This window comes from Lissotriton helveticus, chromosome 8 (assembly GCF_964261635.1).
Source record: "Lissotriton helveticus chromosome 8, aLisHel1.1, whole genome shotgun sequence".
Lineage (NCBI taxonomy): Eukaryota > Metazoa > Chordata > Amphibia > Caudata > Salamandridae > Lissotriton > Lissotriton helveticus.
Genome location: NC_136069.1, coordinates 1,146,837,750 through 1,146,855,514, shown reverse-complemented (window position 1 = coordinate 1,146,855,514; position 17,765 = coordinate 1,146,837,750). Strand labels below are relative to the sequence as shown.

General features: G+C 42.4%; 1 protein-coding gene across 2 annotated transcripts in view; it reads left to right on the top strand.

Moving 5' to 3' along the window:
* The window catches only part of TBC1D8 (TBC1 domain family member 8), a 559,729-nt gene that overhangs the window by 240,685 nt on the left and 301,279 nt on the right, over positions 1-17,765 (top strand). The window lies entirely within an intron of this gene.

Sequence of the window (17,765 nt, the reverse complement as noted above, 5' to 3'; positions counted from 1 at the left end):
ACTGCGGGTGAGTCTTCCCCCTGGCTGGGAGCAGCGAGGCGTTTTTTCTTAAACGCTGGTAATTTTCTTAAACGCTGGGCTTTTTCCTAAGATGTCTATCAATGTTTTTGCAGAGCAACACTGCGGAGGCAAGCTTGTCAACGCGCGTCACTCAAATTATTTTGTGGATAAAGAGCCGGTTTAGCTCGGTGTACAACCCACACCGGTGAGTTTTGAGCTGTATTGAGTTCTCACTGATTCACTTGAGAGAGCTACTGCGCTACTGACACGCTGTTCACCTTTGTTTTCAGATGTAGCCGGCAATTGTTTTGACCAATGACTTAACCCTCGGTTTTTACAATAAGGTAGGGCCTTTATCTATATAGCGTTACCTCAGTCTCAATACCCTACTTGGGATTTGCTTACAAATGTGGTTTTGAATTTTGATTTCATATGGCAGATCTTGACTTCACACGTGGCAGCCCCTTTTTGCATAACCGCCTGACGAGACCTTCCCGGTGTGCCAGGTATTTAATGTTTTGTCGTGTAAGAGCCTTTCCAGTTAATCCTACCTGTCTCAATGGGTCACATTGGCAACAAGGTTTTCAGACACATATGGCAGTCTCTTGGTATGGTGGCCTTCCGTTGGCATGAGATAACTATTGGGCTACGAGTCCACCCAGTATTTCTCACTCTTTATGAACCTCCTATTATTTCCTTCCTTTGATTTTTTCAAAAATGGACTCTTTTGTCCTCAATTCTGTAGTTGTGTCGGGATCTATTTGAGAACCGGTTAAGTAACAATTTTTACATTTTTATTTTTTGCGCAGAGTTAAACGCCCCAACAACCCCCCCCCCCCCTTCACCCATCACGTCCTGACGAAGACCCACGCAGTAAGGATCCACTGTCCTACACCATCGGGGTCGAAACGTAGACATCTACACCTTACAACCAGGAACTCCTAACCCTAGTTTGATATATTAATCATTATAGGAGTATCGCTCTAGGAATTTTGTGTTATGATATATGTCATGTTCCATGTTTTTCATGTATGTGGAATTACGTTCTGAATTATATAATATGTTGTTGTTCTTGAATGTTAACTAGTGATGTAAAATCTAGTGGAATACATCCCCCTCCCTGCACCTCCCCCCTCTCCCCCTCTTTGTGGGCTCATTGAATTTTGTATATTGTATGTCTGATTTTTCAATATTGATTGTTTGTCTGGTACAGTGGATTAAAAACACTGGTCACCTTCATTTAGTGTGTATTTCCTAAATTTATTTAAATAGTGTGTGTTTTAAAACAGAAATTGTGTTCTTGGTCTGGGACCCCCTATATATAACGCTATTGATCACCCAGGTCCCACTGACCATATGGGTATAACCCCCTTGTATAACATACTTCGAGCAGGCGCTGGCCTGCGAGGTTCCCTTTCTTTATTCTAGTTAGACCTTTTTCATTTTTTCAAAAAATTTTTTTGCTATATAATTTATTTCGACCATCATGGTCGACAAGGAGGTTCTATCCTATACCGAGGAATACATTAAGCAATTTTTATCGGATTCTGCCAGTAGCTTCCTCTCCCCAACAACACCTGCCATTGACTTCTCTCTCAATGATAAAGTCAACCAGTTGGAACGCCTTGAAAAGAAGCTCATCAGAACCAAACTACATGGACATTTCCTAGCGCAGTGCCTCCAATCTAACATTATCCCTGTAGGCCTGCAGGTTAAAGTTGAACCCGCAATCTTTATTGATGTACCAAAATTCCGGGAAGGCTTTAGTTTTGTCGCGAACAATTGTTCGCGACATTGGATGGTCCTCGGCATCGAAACAGCTAGTGAACAGATTGCACTTCTAACAAAGCAAATAGCGGATCTAAAGGCCACAATTAGTGGGGACACCACACTGACCAACTCTAAAGAAGCGCTCACCAAACTAGTGGCAACACTTCAGGACTTTGAAACGACTACGATAAAGAAAAAACTTGAGAAATTGGCACGGGACGTGAAAACATATGATAAAAAGAGAACATACCCTTACCTGCAGGACGACTACTACAGACAGGACAACCAAGGGAGATTCACAAACCGCGGCCGCGGTGCCTACAGAGGTAGACGAAATTTTACAACTTTTTCGGACTCCTCGTACAGTTCGGGTGAGGACTCAGACCGACCTGGCCCGAGTGGCCAATACGCCTATCCAGATCCATACGGTCCTTTCTACCAACCCCCCCCTTTTTTAGGGCAGGGAGGATGGAGACCCCCCCGGGGCCGTGGGAACATGTGGGACAGGGGGACAGGCAGGGGCCAATTCAACCCTGGCCAAGAATGGGACTCCGGGAGAGGGAGAGGTGCGAAGCAAGTGAGCTTCCCTCAAGAGGAACACGGGGAGAGGTCGACCCGCAGAAAAACCTACCGATGGTGAAAAAGACGTCTCCTGTGATAAACATTTCAAAATACACCCTCCAAGACGACGAAGTTAAAGTATTGAGCCGTGGTTTATCCTTCGTTCCAACTTCTAGACCAGATCCGTTTAACACGGAGGTCGAACTCCACAAATTCTTCAGAAAGATAAGACTCAGATACTTCTTCAGGAACAAGCCACCTCAACCGATGCTATCTGCCACAAACCTGAGGGTACCATCTACTTTCGTACCATCAACCTATGCCATGAACCAGCGTATCCTGGCGTATGAAAGCCTCGTACTTAGGGATGTAAGGTCCATCCTTGATGACAACAAATTTGTCAGAAATAACATTAGCCGTGCAGAACAATCAGCACTAAAGACGATAAGAGACAACACCGAAATAGTTGTGAAACCAGCCGATAAGGGCGGGGCGATAGTTGTCCAAGATTTGGATAACTACACTCAGGAAATTTTGCGACAGCTGAACGATGGATTCAGTTACAAGCAATTGGGTGGTGACCCATCAAAGGACATCACGGCCGAGATCCTGAGGGTCACGGAGGACGGACGACAGCAAGGTTTCCTATCGGAACACGAATTTCAATATTTGAACCAGAGGCATCCGCGTCTCCCTACCATCTATACCCTACCTAAAGTACACAAGGATCTCCACCAGCCTCCCGGACGCCCGATTGTCTCGGGGTGTGGTTCTGTTCTGGAACCCCTATGTAGATACATAGATGTTTTTTTGAAACCTATAGCAGAAGCCACTACAACTTATCTGAGGGATACTACTCATACCATCAACCTGATTGAAGGGCATCCCTATGACTCCGCTAAAGACCTTCTGGTAACCTGTGACATCGTCTCCCTGTATACAAGCATACCCCAAGAGGAGGCCCTCATGGCAATGACAATCGCACTAGATAAGCGGGAGGCTCCAATCTGGGTGCCTACATCTTTCATTATTCTATTATTAAAAATTGCAATGATGAGAAATTTCTTTGTCTTCCGGAACTGTTTCTATCTCCAGACTAAGGGTGTGGCGATGGGGGCTGCTTTTGCCCCAGATTTGGCCATTATCTTTATGTCCATGTATGAGGACACGTTTGTACTCACTGACGCCAACCCTTTCAGACCACATATAAAAACCTGGATGAGATACATTGACGATATTATCTGCATCTGGTCAGGCACTGAGGACGAAATCACCGGGTTTTTCAATTGGCTCAATTCACGCTCCCCGGACATCAAGTTCACTATTCATTTCGATAAAAAAACAATAGATTTCTTGGACCTCACTATTTTTGTGGAAGATGACACCTTAAAAACTACGCTGTTCAGGAAACCGACGGAGAGGAACTCTCTTCTACTATACTCTAGCCACCATCCACGAGGTCTCCGGGATAACCTTCCGTTTGGTCAGTTTTTAAGGATTCGACGTAATTGCAGTAGGAAGGATGACTACATAGAACAGTCCACCGTGTTGATGAACAGATTGCTCGAACGTGGATACCCCAGACGCCTGGTGAATAAAGCCAAAAAAAGAGCATGGTTCAACCCAAGAGAAACTTTGCTTCAACCCAGTGACAAACCAGGGAACCATGAGGACCGCCTCATCCGTGTGACGACTTTTTCCACAAGGAGCAATGAGGTGAAAAAAACCATCAATAAATACTGGAATTTGATATCTGAAGATCTTGGGTGTAATTCATTGCCCCTTCATGCTTTCAAGAAGGCTAAGAACATTCGGGATAGTGTGGTTCGCTCTTTCTTGCCGACCAAAGATGCACCTACCATCACAACCATGTGGAACCTGCCCCCTATTGTGGGCCATTACCGATGCGGCTCATGCAAAGCATGCCCTGCGACAATCCAAACCAAGGTCTTTAACCACGGACAACAACAAGTTCCACTAAAATCGCACACGAACTGCAACTCGACCGACGTAATATACTGCATTCTATGCCCTTGTGACTTGATCTATGTGGGGCAAACCCAGCAACGAGTCAAAGTACGTTTTTTCCAACACTGCAGCCGTGTGAGATGCAAGGTTGCAGGTGCACCCCTGGTGGAACATTGTAATGAAAAAAACCACCCACCAGAGAGTTTGAGGTGGTTAGTTTTGGAACAGGCTAAGCTGGGCCCTAGGGGTGGGAGCATCGAACCCATCTTGAATATGAGAGAAATCAAATGGATCCGTTTTTTTGATTCGGTACGAGGGGGCCTTAATGAGTCTGAAAGTAGTTTCGCCCAAATGGCTACTCTGTGAAATATCTATGTTAGTATGCCTTAGGGAATTTAGGTATTCCTTCTTTAGAGTGCCTTCATCAATGTGCCTCAGCATTTACATGTGGATCAAGATGTTTCAAAATTAGTATTTTTTGCTTTAAAATGTTACCCTTGGGCTACATAGCGCCTTAACCGCCGTGCCTGGCAGGTTCGCGCAAGTAATTAATGCTTTAGGGATACAGAATGGCGTATGATGCTTCCTTTACCTTCTGATCCTTTCTAAACCTATGTGAATATGTCATGTGGACATTTTGAAGCTATGAACCTGGTATAACCTACCTAATAAGCAGTACTTACCTGTCTTATATAAATGTGTAATGTACCTGAATGTTCTAATTTAACAATAGAGCGCTTTAACCGCCGTGCCAGGTAGGTTCGCGCCATCTACCACCTATCTGGGTATGTACAGCAGCCTTGACGCCCCTCTCACCATTCTTGCACGTCTGACTTTTATAATATATGACCAATTCGGACCCTCTGGTGTGCGAGATGTATATATAGTGGCTTCGAAAATGGTTTTCCAATGTTCTTTCAAGTGTCTTCTTATTAAGGTGGGTATGCATGTAGTGAGTAGCCCTCTTGACCGCCCTGTATGGTAGGTCCAGTGCTATGATCACTTTTTTAACCAATGAGCCGTATCCGATCTATTGCTGTGTACATTTATTATTATTATTATTTTTCCTGGCCTTGGTTCTATTCGCTAGCCTTGATTGTGTTTATTAATTTTCCTGACACAAGTCCCCTTCCGTCACTGACTGTGTGTGGTAACTGACCCGAGTCTGTCTTCACATAGTAGTAAATAACACCGTCTCTCGGGGCAACACTTCCTGTTTCCAGGAGACGCGGCGCGCACGCACCACTATCGGAATTTTCCATCAGCAGCGCGGGTGAGTCCCTGCCTTTGGTCTCCCTCCTGGCGTTCTGCATCTATGCGTTTCTGTTAGTCGATGGGCGGCTGTCTAAGTGTGCTCTCTCTGTGTCTCCATAGATGTTGACACGCAGCATTTAAATACCGACGAGGCTTTTTCCCTGATTTGGTCAAACAGAAAAAAAGAAAAAAGAAAAATAATCGGTTTGGCCCTTCCAACAACATTGCGGGGGAGTCTCCCCTCGGGGAACAGCCATGCGTATTTGGTAACGCTGGGCTGCTCCCTAATATGTCTTTCACCTTGTATATTGCAGATTTTTACACTGCAAGAGCCTTTTCTGACAACGCGCGCCACTGAAAAAGATTTGGTCCTTTTGGAATAAGGCCGGTTTGGCCCTTCAAACCATACTGCGGGTGAGTCTTCCCCCTGGCTGGGAGCAGCGAGGCGTTTTTTCTTAAACGCTGGTAATTTTCTTAAACGCTGGGCGTTTTCCTAAGATGTCTATCAATGTTTTTGCAGAGCAACACTGCGGATGCAAGCTTGTCAACGCGCGTCACTCAAATTATTTTGTGGATAAAGAGCCGGTTTAGCTCGGTGTACAACCCACACCGGTGAGTTTTGAGCTGTATTGAGTTCTCACTGATTCACTTGAGAGAGCTACTGCGCTACTGACACGCTGTTCACCTTTGTTTTCAGATGTAGCCGGCAATTGTTTTGACCAATGACTTAACCCTCGGTTTTTACAATAAGGTAGGGCCTTTATCTATATAGCGTTACCTCAGTCTCAATACCCTACTTGGGATTTGCTTACAAATGTGGTTTTGAATTTTGATTTCATATGGCAGATCTTGACTTCACACGTGGCAGCCCCTTTTTGCATAACCGCCTGACGAGACCTTCCCGGTGTGCCAGGTATTTAATGTTTTGTCGTGTAAGAGCCTTTCCAATTAATCCTACCTGTCTCAATGGGTCACATTGGCAACAAGGTTTTCAGACACATATGGCAGTCTCTTGGTATGGTGGCCTTCCGTTGGCATGAGATAACTATTGGGCTACGAGCCCACCCAGTATTTCTCACTCTTTATGAACCTCCTATTATTTCCTTCCTTTGATTTTTTCAAAAATGGACTCTTTTGTCCTCAATTCTGTAGTTGTGTCGGGATCTATTTGAGAACCGGTTAAGTAACAATTTTTACATTTTTATTTTTTGCGCAGAGTTAAACGCCCCAACAACCCCCCCCCCCCTTCACCCATCACGTCCTGACGAAGACCCACGCAGTAAGGATCCACTGTCCTACACCATCGGGGTCGAAACGTAGACATCTACACCTTACAACCAGGAACTCCTAACCCTAGTTTGATATATTAATCATTATAGGAGTATCGCTCTAGGAATTTTGTGTTATGATATATGTCATGTTCCATGTTTTTCATGTATGTGGAATTACGTTCTGAATTATATAATATGTTGTTGTTCTTGAATGTTAACTAGTGATGTAAAATCTAGTGGAATACATCCCCCTCCCTGCACCTCCCCCCTCTCCCCCTCTTTGTGGGCTCATTGAATTTTGTATATTGTATGTCTGATTTTTCAATATTGATTGTTTGTCTGGTACAGTGGATTAAAAACACTGGTCACCTTCATTTAGTGTGTATTTCCTAAATTTATTTAAATAGTGTGTGTTTTAAAACAGAAATTGTGTTCTTGGTCTGGGACCCCCTATATATAACGCTATTGATCACCCAGGTCCCACTGACCATATGGGTATAACCCCCTTGTATAACATACCTAAAAAGGCCTATAGCCATGAATTGAGTTCTGGTTTTAAGCAATAGCCAGCGAAGGTCTGCAAAACTAGTGCTATATGGTTGAAACCTCTATCGCCAGAATACCAATTTGATTCAGGTTCAAAGAACCAGAGTGTAGATGGCAGGCTACCAAAACTGGGTTCCTGATTTCATTCTTGAAAACATTGTCATCCAGGAATAGTTTTACTGGGTCTTGGATCTTAGATTGTTGTACAGTATTAGGTAGACTATAATGGGGTAAGTTAACAAAACAAAAGTCTTGATGTTAAATGTAAAGATGAAATGTGTGAGCCAGTTTTGAAGGAAAATTCAAGAGATTTAAAACCGTAATCAAAGAGAATAAATAGATTTCAGCCCTCAGTGGGTTCTCCAAATATCAGCACTATTGTTCCTAACAACCATGCTTTAAAAATGCAACATATCACCAAATAGGTGTAGCTCATGTCCATTCTTTCGCAACCATACCCCCTTTGACTAATCACAGTCTCGGCTATTACTGTTTATTATTTTTTTGCGATATAATTATCTAAGAAATCCTTCACCTCATTCCTATCTATGATGAATTTGATTGGTTTAAGCATCTCCACTTTGGGTTCTGTGTACTCTGAGCATTTTCCCTGGAACTGGTTAGCCTTGTTTCACCAAAAGTAAATTGTATTTTTCGAAATCTGTAGTGGTCTTTTCTGCAATTTTGAAGGTATGTTTCATTTACCCTATGCATTTCACATGTACCTGGATTTAGTAAGTTATACAAAATCATTAGTGTTTGTTCTCAAGCCAATCTTCACAAACACTTTTGTAGGTTCCATACTCTTTAGCCAAGTTCGCATGATGAAGGCCAAATAGACTGATTCAGTTAGATTAGTTGCTATCAGTCATTAGGAGCATTTAGTTGATTATGGTATTGTCGCAAGACGGTCCAACTTCAACTAGCCTGTTAGTGCTTCGTTTAAGCAAAGTTACTTAAATCTAATCCGGATAACACCGGTGAGGTCTACTACAGAATACACATTTTCACACAGAGAGTCAAGTTCTTGATCTACATGCCTGGTGTGCTCGCAGTCTCCCATACCATATGCTTGCTCATCCTTTTGGATTCTGGTCACTGGATATAGTAGTCTCACGAGGAAAAGTAGCAGTGCTGATACATACTCTGTTAATAGTCGTCTGAGCTTCACCTTCTCTCTTAGGCATTGATAGTCCTTATGAGAAGTTCATTATTATTATTATTTTTATTATTATGAGCACTGGCAAAAGTAGCATCTACATTAACTCCTACAATTTCTCTGGTACAGTCTGAAGCCCGGTACACTTCTATGGGGTTTTCAGGGATCTAGGCCACACTTTTACATTCATATTACAGAGCCAATTGTTTGTTTGTCGTATTCACTCCCTTCTCCTACCATACAGTCCAACATACTCTTCTAAGAGTTACTGAAGAGCTCAAAATGATAGGGTAATATGTTTATGAACATAGGTAAGACTCTGGGTATGTCCCTTAGGTGAGGGCATCTGTGGTCGTTTTAAAATAGTTGTCTCTGGAAAGAGGACGATCTTTTGTATTAATACCTCACAGGCCCTTTGGTTACTTCTACATTCTCTAATAGCTACTTTGAGGAGCATAAATCAATTACACAGTGCTCCTAAGTCAGCATAGTTCTGATTAGCGATGGAGGTGATTGTTGACAATAACTTGTTCCATGCCTTTGCTGACAGGAAATAAAAAGATCTGCCACCAAGTCTAGCATGTTTTCTATTTGGAAGCACCAGAAGATTGGAGGACACAAAGCGCGAAGATTGTGTGGATGTGAGTCTAATGAACAAGATCTGTTAAAAACAAGTAAATTCACAAGATGGAAGAAAGAGGTCCATTTTATTTGCAATGTCCGTGGTACGTCCACACTAGCACCAATTCACCATGAAACATACTGACACTAATCCAAACAATGGTATTGAGTTTCTCAAATAAAGTGCCCACAAATACTTGAACCCTGTTTGGGGCAACCTCTAAAAAAGATGAGGTCCCTTACCACCATAGTGGCATGCTTTATCTTAGGACCCCTCCTCACCATTTCCTGAGGGTTCACATGGTGGGCTTTTCCAGGAGATCTCTTTGGAGATATGTATTCCCCCCTTTTAGTTAGATAATTAGTTTATAATAAGTAATAAATGAATAAGGCATAGTTAATAGTACAGCTACTTTTCATTTCCACCACATTAATAAAAACAGTGAGCTCAAGAGTCCGTGCATTGCAGATTTTCAGTTTGATGTCAACATGTTTCTGCTTTTTACTGTACTGACCCTCATCACTCTCGGGCATTCATCAGGTCTAGGTGCATCCCACTGCTTTTCTACCCCTACATTGTAGTATTTGAAATCTAGTGATGTATGTGAGAAAAAAGGGAATCTGAAATTAGTAAAATGCTACACCTTACCTGAATGGGGCAAAAATGGTCCTTTTACCTGCAGATTGTAAAGAGAACAACAAACACTTTCATTATTTTGTTGTGTAGCATGTTTGCTATACCCAGGGCTCGGCGATGCAAATAACACTCTTGTTTGAAATATTTTTCAAAACAATGTGAATCACCCATGGTCAATAGAAGCCACACTCAAAATATAGTGCTCAACCATGCACAGAACTTAACATCAAGTGATGAAATTAATGAAACCAGGAACACGTTTGTTGCTTAGTGGTAGTGTCTAAACATGAAGCCACCTGGCGAGAACTGGTGTCCTTTGTTATAAATACAATTTTTTAGAAGAAAATTAAAACAGGGGTCCTGAATTTGAGATCTCGATTCCAGCCTCTACTGTACTGAAATGGATTGACACCGGTTTGCCGCTTGGCACAAAGCTCCAAAACTGCTGGTGATTTAAGCTGGTGGCAGACTTTAAGAAGGCATGACACTAATGCATCAGCCATTTACAGCGTTTGATAACGTCAGTGCTGGGCATACATGTTGAAGAAAGAAGTTTTCTTTACCTTTTCTTATTTTATCCGTAAAGCTGGGATTGTGGTCGGTTGGTTATCTAGTTGTCATTGTGGGCCCAAAGTCCTTTCTCAAACTAAGTGGCAATCTTTGTTGTGTCAGTTGCTGTATGCTGAAATCTAGCTTTACTGCTGCTATTTGTAAAACCTGTATGACTGACACCATGGAGTGACTGCCCGCCTTACAGACCCTTGTGTCTCCTTTTTCCCGTGCACAGTCACATTACTAAGCTTGGCGCATCTTCTAGGCCAAGGACTGTTTAACTTAGCTTGACTTTACACAGGTTGGAGCAGTTTAAGAAGTCATCTGATCTACCCTCCATTCCTGGCCCCGCCCGTATCCTCCGCCTGTTAGACTGGGTGGCTCTTAACACTGAGGTATGATTTCAGTGAGCAATTAGAGCTGATTCAGTGATTCGCCAGGAAATAAATGGTTCTCCCACTCATGCAGGGATATGGGATCACACTGTTGTAAGACAACCTTGTTAGGTGAATGAGCAACTTGATAAATTATTTGAAAAGGCATGCTGAGCTTTCTCATAAACTGAAGTTAGAGCTCTCTTGAAATGCTGTTCCGATAACTAGATCTTTTTATAACCAAGAAAAACTGATGTACGACGCAACTAAAACTCAACTCTTGTTAGTTTTTCATCTGCTAGATTGGTTATGTTAAGAATTGTATGACTTTTCATTGTTTGTTCTAAATCCCAAAGTATTGAAGAACCTGGAACTCTTGACTGGTACATGATCATGGCGTCTCGGAGTAATCTGGCCCTCTGACCAGCTTCACCTCTCTTGAGATACCAATGCCTTCTGACTGAGAAGAAATACTGCTTGAGGAGAAGAGTCTAAAACTGTTTTGTCTATTGGTGAATTTGATTGTTTAATCGATATAGAGCCTGAGTGCACACTTTACAACATTTTATAATAGACCTAGTTAAGACTCAAGACGTTATCCTGCTAAAGTGAGAACAGGGTTATTTCATGTCTGTGCAAAAGTAAATGGTCGTGTCACTTTTACTGTTAAGTTGGAGTTGTGGTAAACCAGTTTAACTCCACTCACCTGCAGAATACAATCCATTACAATCGCCCTGTGTTTTGCATCGAGGGGGGAACTTGACTTGCTTTGAGATATCAAGTTCAGAATTGAATAAGTCTGTTTAAGGCAGCTATCTAAATATCATAGAGTCCATGTTGACCAATTATTTCTTTAAGATATTTGACCAAATCTTTTGTTTGAACATCAATGAAAAATGGGACAAAAAAGAGCATGTGATGTAAGCACAGCAAATGGCTTCATGCATCTTTGTCATTGGTTGAAGGTTGTTAATTGACTGACATTATAAATAAACAAGAAAAGGAAAATGACAAAGTAAATATATTTGACCAATGGGCATAACGTTTTACCTTGAACAGTCCTTTTTCTTTTGACTAGCATTTCAGAAAGGAAAGTGATAACTACTATTTCTGTGCAGACAGCCTTACAATAGTTCAGACTACAACACACTGACAAGGTAGTCTTCCTTGCACATGATTGTGCAGTACCAATCTGTATAGCCCACCTGAAGCTCTATATGCCAGCTCTTACAGATGTTGGGATAGCGCTCTTATTTTGAAAGTGCTTATGTTAACAGTTTCTAAGCACAGTGTGCACCAGACGTAACTATTAACTTGTTCTCATAAGTGTCTTAGCCTCACGCAGTTAGAGAAGGGTGAAGTGCACTGATACTGTATATTTGGAATGCACAGAAATAAGATTGCACACTCAGTGTCTATGGTTTATTTCAAGAAACCATAAAAAGTCAGCAAATTGTATTCCCTCAGAGTGTCACTATAGGCTTTCATGTGGTTCCCCTGAGCGCTACCTAGGCACGTCTTCTTCATTTCACCAACTACATATTGCATCAAATAAAAACAAATCTCTCCCCTAGCCGGTTTTGCACGCCTTCAGTATCTGATTATTTTTGTATATGTATGGTGCATCTTAAAGACAATGCTCAAATCCTTAGCTGTGTCGGCTTATGAAATGCCCCTAAACCACTTTCCTGTCCCGCTCGCAGCGATACATGTTGGAATCACTATAAATTGTACTTATTTAAATTTGCTGGAATTGTCTCACTTTAACACTATATGCTATTTGGTCAATATAGCATCTTCAAAAATTAAAATTTTTCCTTCTTAGGAGTGAGACAAAAAGATATAGAATTATATATTGGAAGTTGTCAATAAGGGGTTTATATTTCACCATGGGATCCCGATTGACAATCATAGATCAGAACAAAATTCAAGTAATGGATAAATTCACTTAGACCTGCAACATGAAAAACTCCCTATTGCGGACATCTATCCAGATATGATATATATGTTGGGTATTGCCACCCCATCTAAGCTGATCTCATTGCCTTTTGGTGAAGCTGGAGAGGAGATGGGGACAAGCCATTGACCCCATGGTCTTCTGGACCCTCTTCTGCCTTCCTCACACTCTAATTCCATACTCTTGCACTTTGCCATCCTCCTCCACTTGCATTTGACCTGTATGGCTTCCTTCCAGAAATACATTTTTGTAACGAAAGGAATAGTATCCTAGCTGCACACCAGCCTGTGTGCCCTCAAAATAATTACAAACATGATTTGCTTGCATCCAGCCACCCTGCCCCCCCTCCCACCAGGCAGTTCTTTTTTCACCTCTGTATTTTAAGGCACCCTCCCCAAAACCCTCTGTGCACCCTCTGACTCTCCCACCCTGAGTGCTGTTCTCTCCTCTCTCATTGAGACGTCAGGACTCAAGACAGAGCTGGAATGGCAGCGGCTCCGACTGAGCCACTCTCAGTATAGTGATGATGTTGTCACCCGCCTTGAGACCTGTGATTGGCATGTGAGGCGGAGGCTGGTGACACCAGGGCATCACCCACCTTCCTTGGGTCTGCATAGATCTGATGGATGTGGAGGACGGCAGGAGAGATCGTGGATCATCATCTGCCCTTCCAACCTCTCTTTCAGACTCTCTAAAGACCCCGAAGAGTGGGCAGATTAGTCTCCACCTAAGCACTGGCCTCAAACACAGTCTTTTGTCTGCTCCGTCTTTAAGAGCCATAAAAGTAAAACTAGTTTTCGATCGCTCTTTTAACCGGGCCGTGAGTAGCTGGGTTTTGAATCTGTTCTTTTGTATACAGGCTTCCAAATAAAGCCATACATAAATTCAGAATGTCAGGCCAGAAGGAATGCCACACAACCCTCTTTGTAATATACTATTTCTTGGATTTAACCCATCTAACCCTAAAGCCTTATTACATTCCTACCTACATGACGGTCGGTCAGAAAGAAATCTACACCATCCTTCCCGTAGGATCCCTGGACATCCTGCTAGTTCATCTGCAGTTCTGTAGTCGGGCCAAGTGCTTCCCTTTGATCTCTTACAGTTTGGGGCCTTTTTAGGTCAAGCCTGGGCTGCGTATGCGCTGCTCTGCGAGGCATGTTATTTTGAGGTATGGACTTGAAGCTCTGCCCATATTTTTCATTGGCTTGCATCATTGTCCACTGTGAACTATGGAGGTTCATTGGTCAAAAGGCTTAGTAGTCCCTCCTTAGTACCGCATTGTCTCATTTTGTAACCTCCCATGGCAACACCCCCTGTTACGAGTGTTGTTACTCAGTAGGCTTTAATTTCACCCTCCGAGCACTATTTTCTCAAATAGCTTTGTCCTGCCTGCGACACGCTCTCTGCTGACACTTTAAAAAAAAATATGTATAGCACGCATTTGCCATGCAATAGGTTTTGCATTTGCGAGAGTTTAAGTTATTGGCATTGTAAATTACAATGAATGAATAAATGAATATTGGACTTGTAAAGCGCAAAACTTAGCCCAAGAGCGGCAAGGCGCTATAAGCGGAGCATGAAGGTGCAGACAAGGAAACATGCTCATACCGCCAATGCCATTTAGTTATCTGTTTTAAAAACAACACATAAATAAAAGGCATTGTCTTTCACAATGACAATAGCTCAAACTCTCCTAAATGCGTGCATTGCAAATGCTTGTTATTATGTCTGACAAGGGTTACAACCTGACTTCGCTTTATGGTTTTGCAGCCTTAGTCTGACTGCATAGTCACACCTCCTCACTGATAGCTGTAATCTGACATCAGAGGACCCTTCTTATCAGACTACTGTCACTAGCAGAGTAAGGTTTCATATAAATACGAAAACTCGAGGAAATACCTACCCCTTACCCGAAGCACACTCAACAGTGAACCGCATAAAAGGCAAACCCAGACAATGCTGAAAACAGCTAACACCCTAGCCAGAAATCTAACACCAACATTTCTGAAAATCCTTACTTGTTCAGAAACTCTGTATGAAAATATCCCTGGGCCTACACGTGTTCAGCGTGACATTCCTAGATGTTTGTGCTTTAGGGGCAGATGTATCATCCGTTTTTTTGTCGCAAACGCTGCGATTCGCAAAAAAGAATCGTTTGCGACAAAAAAATCTGCAAATGCGATGTATGATTAAAATCGCATCGCAAAATTAAGGAATCGCAAAATGTGCGATTCCTTAATTTTGCACGAGCATTTAAGGAATCGCAAAAAGCGATTCCTTGAATGCTATGTAAGAAGCATTCAACTTTTGCGATTTTACACTAAGAAATTGCAAATTACCACCAACTTGTAGTTAGTGGTAATTTGCGATTTCTTTTACAAATGCACTTTTTGGCATTTGTAAAGGTGCCATGTAGCGCCCCTACATGTGCGCCATATGCGCACACATGTAAATTTCAGGGTGCAGCAGGGTGTCCTTAAGACACCCTTGCATCCTTGAAATTATTCTCAATTTGCGATTAGCAAATTGCGAATCGCAAATTGAGAATAACTTCCCATTCCTCCCTATGGGCCTCCTGGGCCATAGAAAGAATGGGAAATTATTCCTTAATTGCGAATTCACAATTTGCAATTCGCAAATAAGGAATATTAAGAAATCGCTAAATTGCGATTTTCTAGATACATACCATTTTGCAATTCTCAAATAGCGATTCTCAAAAAACCGCTATTTGAGAATAGCAAAATTGTATTTTGATACATCTGCCCCTAAGTGTCTTAGAGCAATGGTTATTAACCTTTTGATTTCTGCAGATCCTCACTTAATCATTACTGGAATCCAGGGACCCCCTCTGAACCATTTCTGGAAACTGGGGACCCGGCCTAAGCAATTTTGATGACTTGAACAGCAATAGATACAAATACTCAAACAAGTATTCGTGAAACAGTCACAAATGATGAAACATTTTATTTAATTCAACAAGAAATATAAAAAAATATTGATTTCAATGGGGAGGATATATATATACATTTCAGTTCATACAACATTCTGTTTGATGCGCTTGCTCTGCTCGTACAAATCAGAGGATAACAACTTAATATTTAGCCTTCAGTTTGAAAACTCCCTCATATTTGCATAATATTTTAACATTTTGCGTATTTATTCATATACACTTTATTAATCTGTGAATATTTAGTTTTCTAAGCAGTCGCAGACTTTGTTTTTAGAAGAGTTAAGCTACAGAACATAAATAGCCTTCCAGAACAAGACGGGTAGCAAATGAGCAAAGTCTAGGAATAGAGAAATATTTTAATTTACTTTGCTTTGTAAACGTATTTTGAAACAAAAATAAGCAATGCATACAATGTAGATTTGAGCTATGTCAATAGGGCAAAGGACTGATCAAAGAATTGTACTGAGAATTCCTGTCGTTCCAGTCATCTGTTTCATTCTGAACAAGCACTGACAAAGCCCATCATTTTAACATTTTTAGAGTGGGAAGACTTACAAGCCTCCCTAAATGCACACATTATAGCTTGCAGTAATGCATGGTTTCCACTTGACTCACTCCTCTGGGATTTGCCCAGCAAGTGCCATCTTAACCCGATGGAACACTGGGCAGTTGCCCTGGGGCCCCACGAGCATAGGGGCCCCATGCAGATCAGAATTTAGCACAAATTTTCCATTAAACATTTTTATTCCTGCGAGTGGTTGTGTAGGCAGGGCTCAGTGCACTGCTTCTTCCTGGGGCGACTAATGCTCTTAAGACAGCCCTGCGCACAGCTACTGCCTAGTGCCGCGTTCCTTCGCGTGCACGACAGAGCCTCGCTCTGTGCACGGTTCTGGTTCAGGCCACAAGGTGCATCAGGCAGAAGCAGTGATTGAGAATGGGCCCATCCTAGGCTTTATCCAAGCAAGCTTACTTCTCACACATGCACCAGGCACAGCTTGAGCATCAGCAGTCCATACTTCACCTATTCCTTACACACAGAGGTCAGGTGCAGACTGGACAGGAGCAGCACATGACACATAAATACTCAACACACCTCCCATACACCCAACATGTCCCCCATTCCAGCCACACAAGAACACAAAACTATCAACATGGAGTACTGCAGCAGATCAGTAGTTCAGTTGGAGGCTTTTCTGAATTCCGGCTTACTTGCGAAGCCCTGCATGTAGTTTGTATGTCTTCAACACTACAGCAATATTTAAACAAAATGCACGCATTCTCAAACTAAAACTACATAATCCGCATTTTATCGATAGTCAAAGACCTCAAGTCTCACTCATTGCGAGTGAGACTCACAGATTTAAAGGTCCGCTTATGCTCTCACTCATGGTAGGTCAAATGTCACACATGGTGAGAAGAATTATACCTTGAACCATTAATTTGGATCTGTTCAGAGCCCTACCCTGTGTAGAGGGGTTGTATGACGCTAAAGAGGCTTCACACACCTATCCCAGTGCACAGGGAGTCTTACACACCAGTTAATTAGTTGGGAACAACTGCTTTGGACAGACGCGAGTGCTGATTGACTACTTGTTTAAGGCACTGGTCAACTTTAGCGAGGAATGTGTTCTATTTTAATCATTTTACATTTGTTTAAATGGTATTTATTATGTCACTGAGGTAACCTTGATGGCACTTCCTGTGATGTCATCTTAACTAGTTCTCACTTCTAAGAAATTCTTAAGCTTGAGAGCTGTGGATTTATCACAACACTGATTCTAATGGGGGGTGGGGATAGAAATGAGAGGAGATGAACTTCATGTAGTGTTGTGGGCGGGGGGCGGGGACAGAATTGGGCAGTTGCCCATGCCCTTGCTGCATGTCCAGAGTTACTTCTCTCCACCTGTAGTCAGAACAGCCCTGGCACAGTGGGATTGTCTGCCACTCTTCCTACAAATCCCACCCTTATACGTCTGAGTAGAGCTCCTGTCAAGTACACGCATAGCCGTGGTGGGTGAGTGACCGGAGTCATGCCAGCATTTGGGTTCAACGTGGAAGATGTCTCAATTTTGATAAAGTATATCAGCCTGGCCAGTGTTCACTATTGGGTGCTGACCTGCGATGCACACAATAGGTACTGTT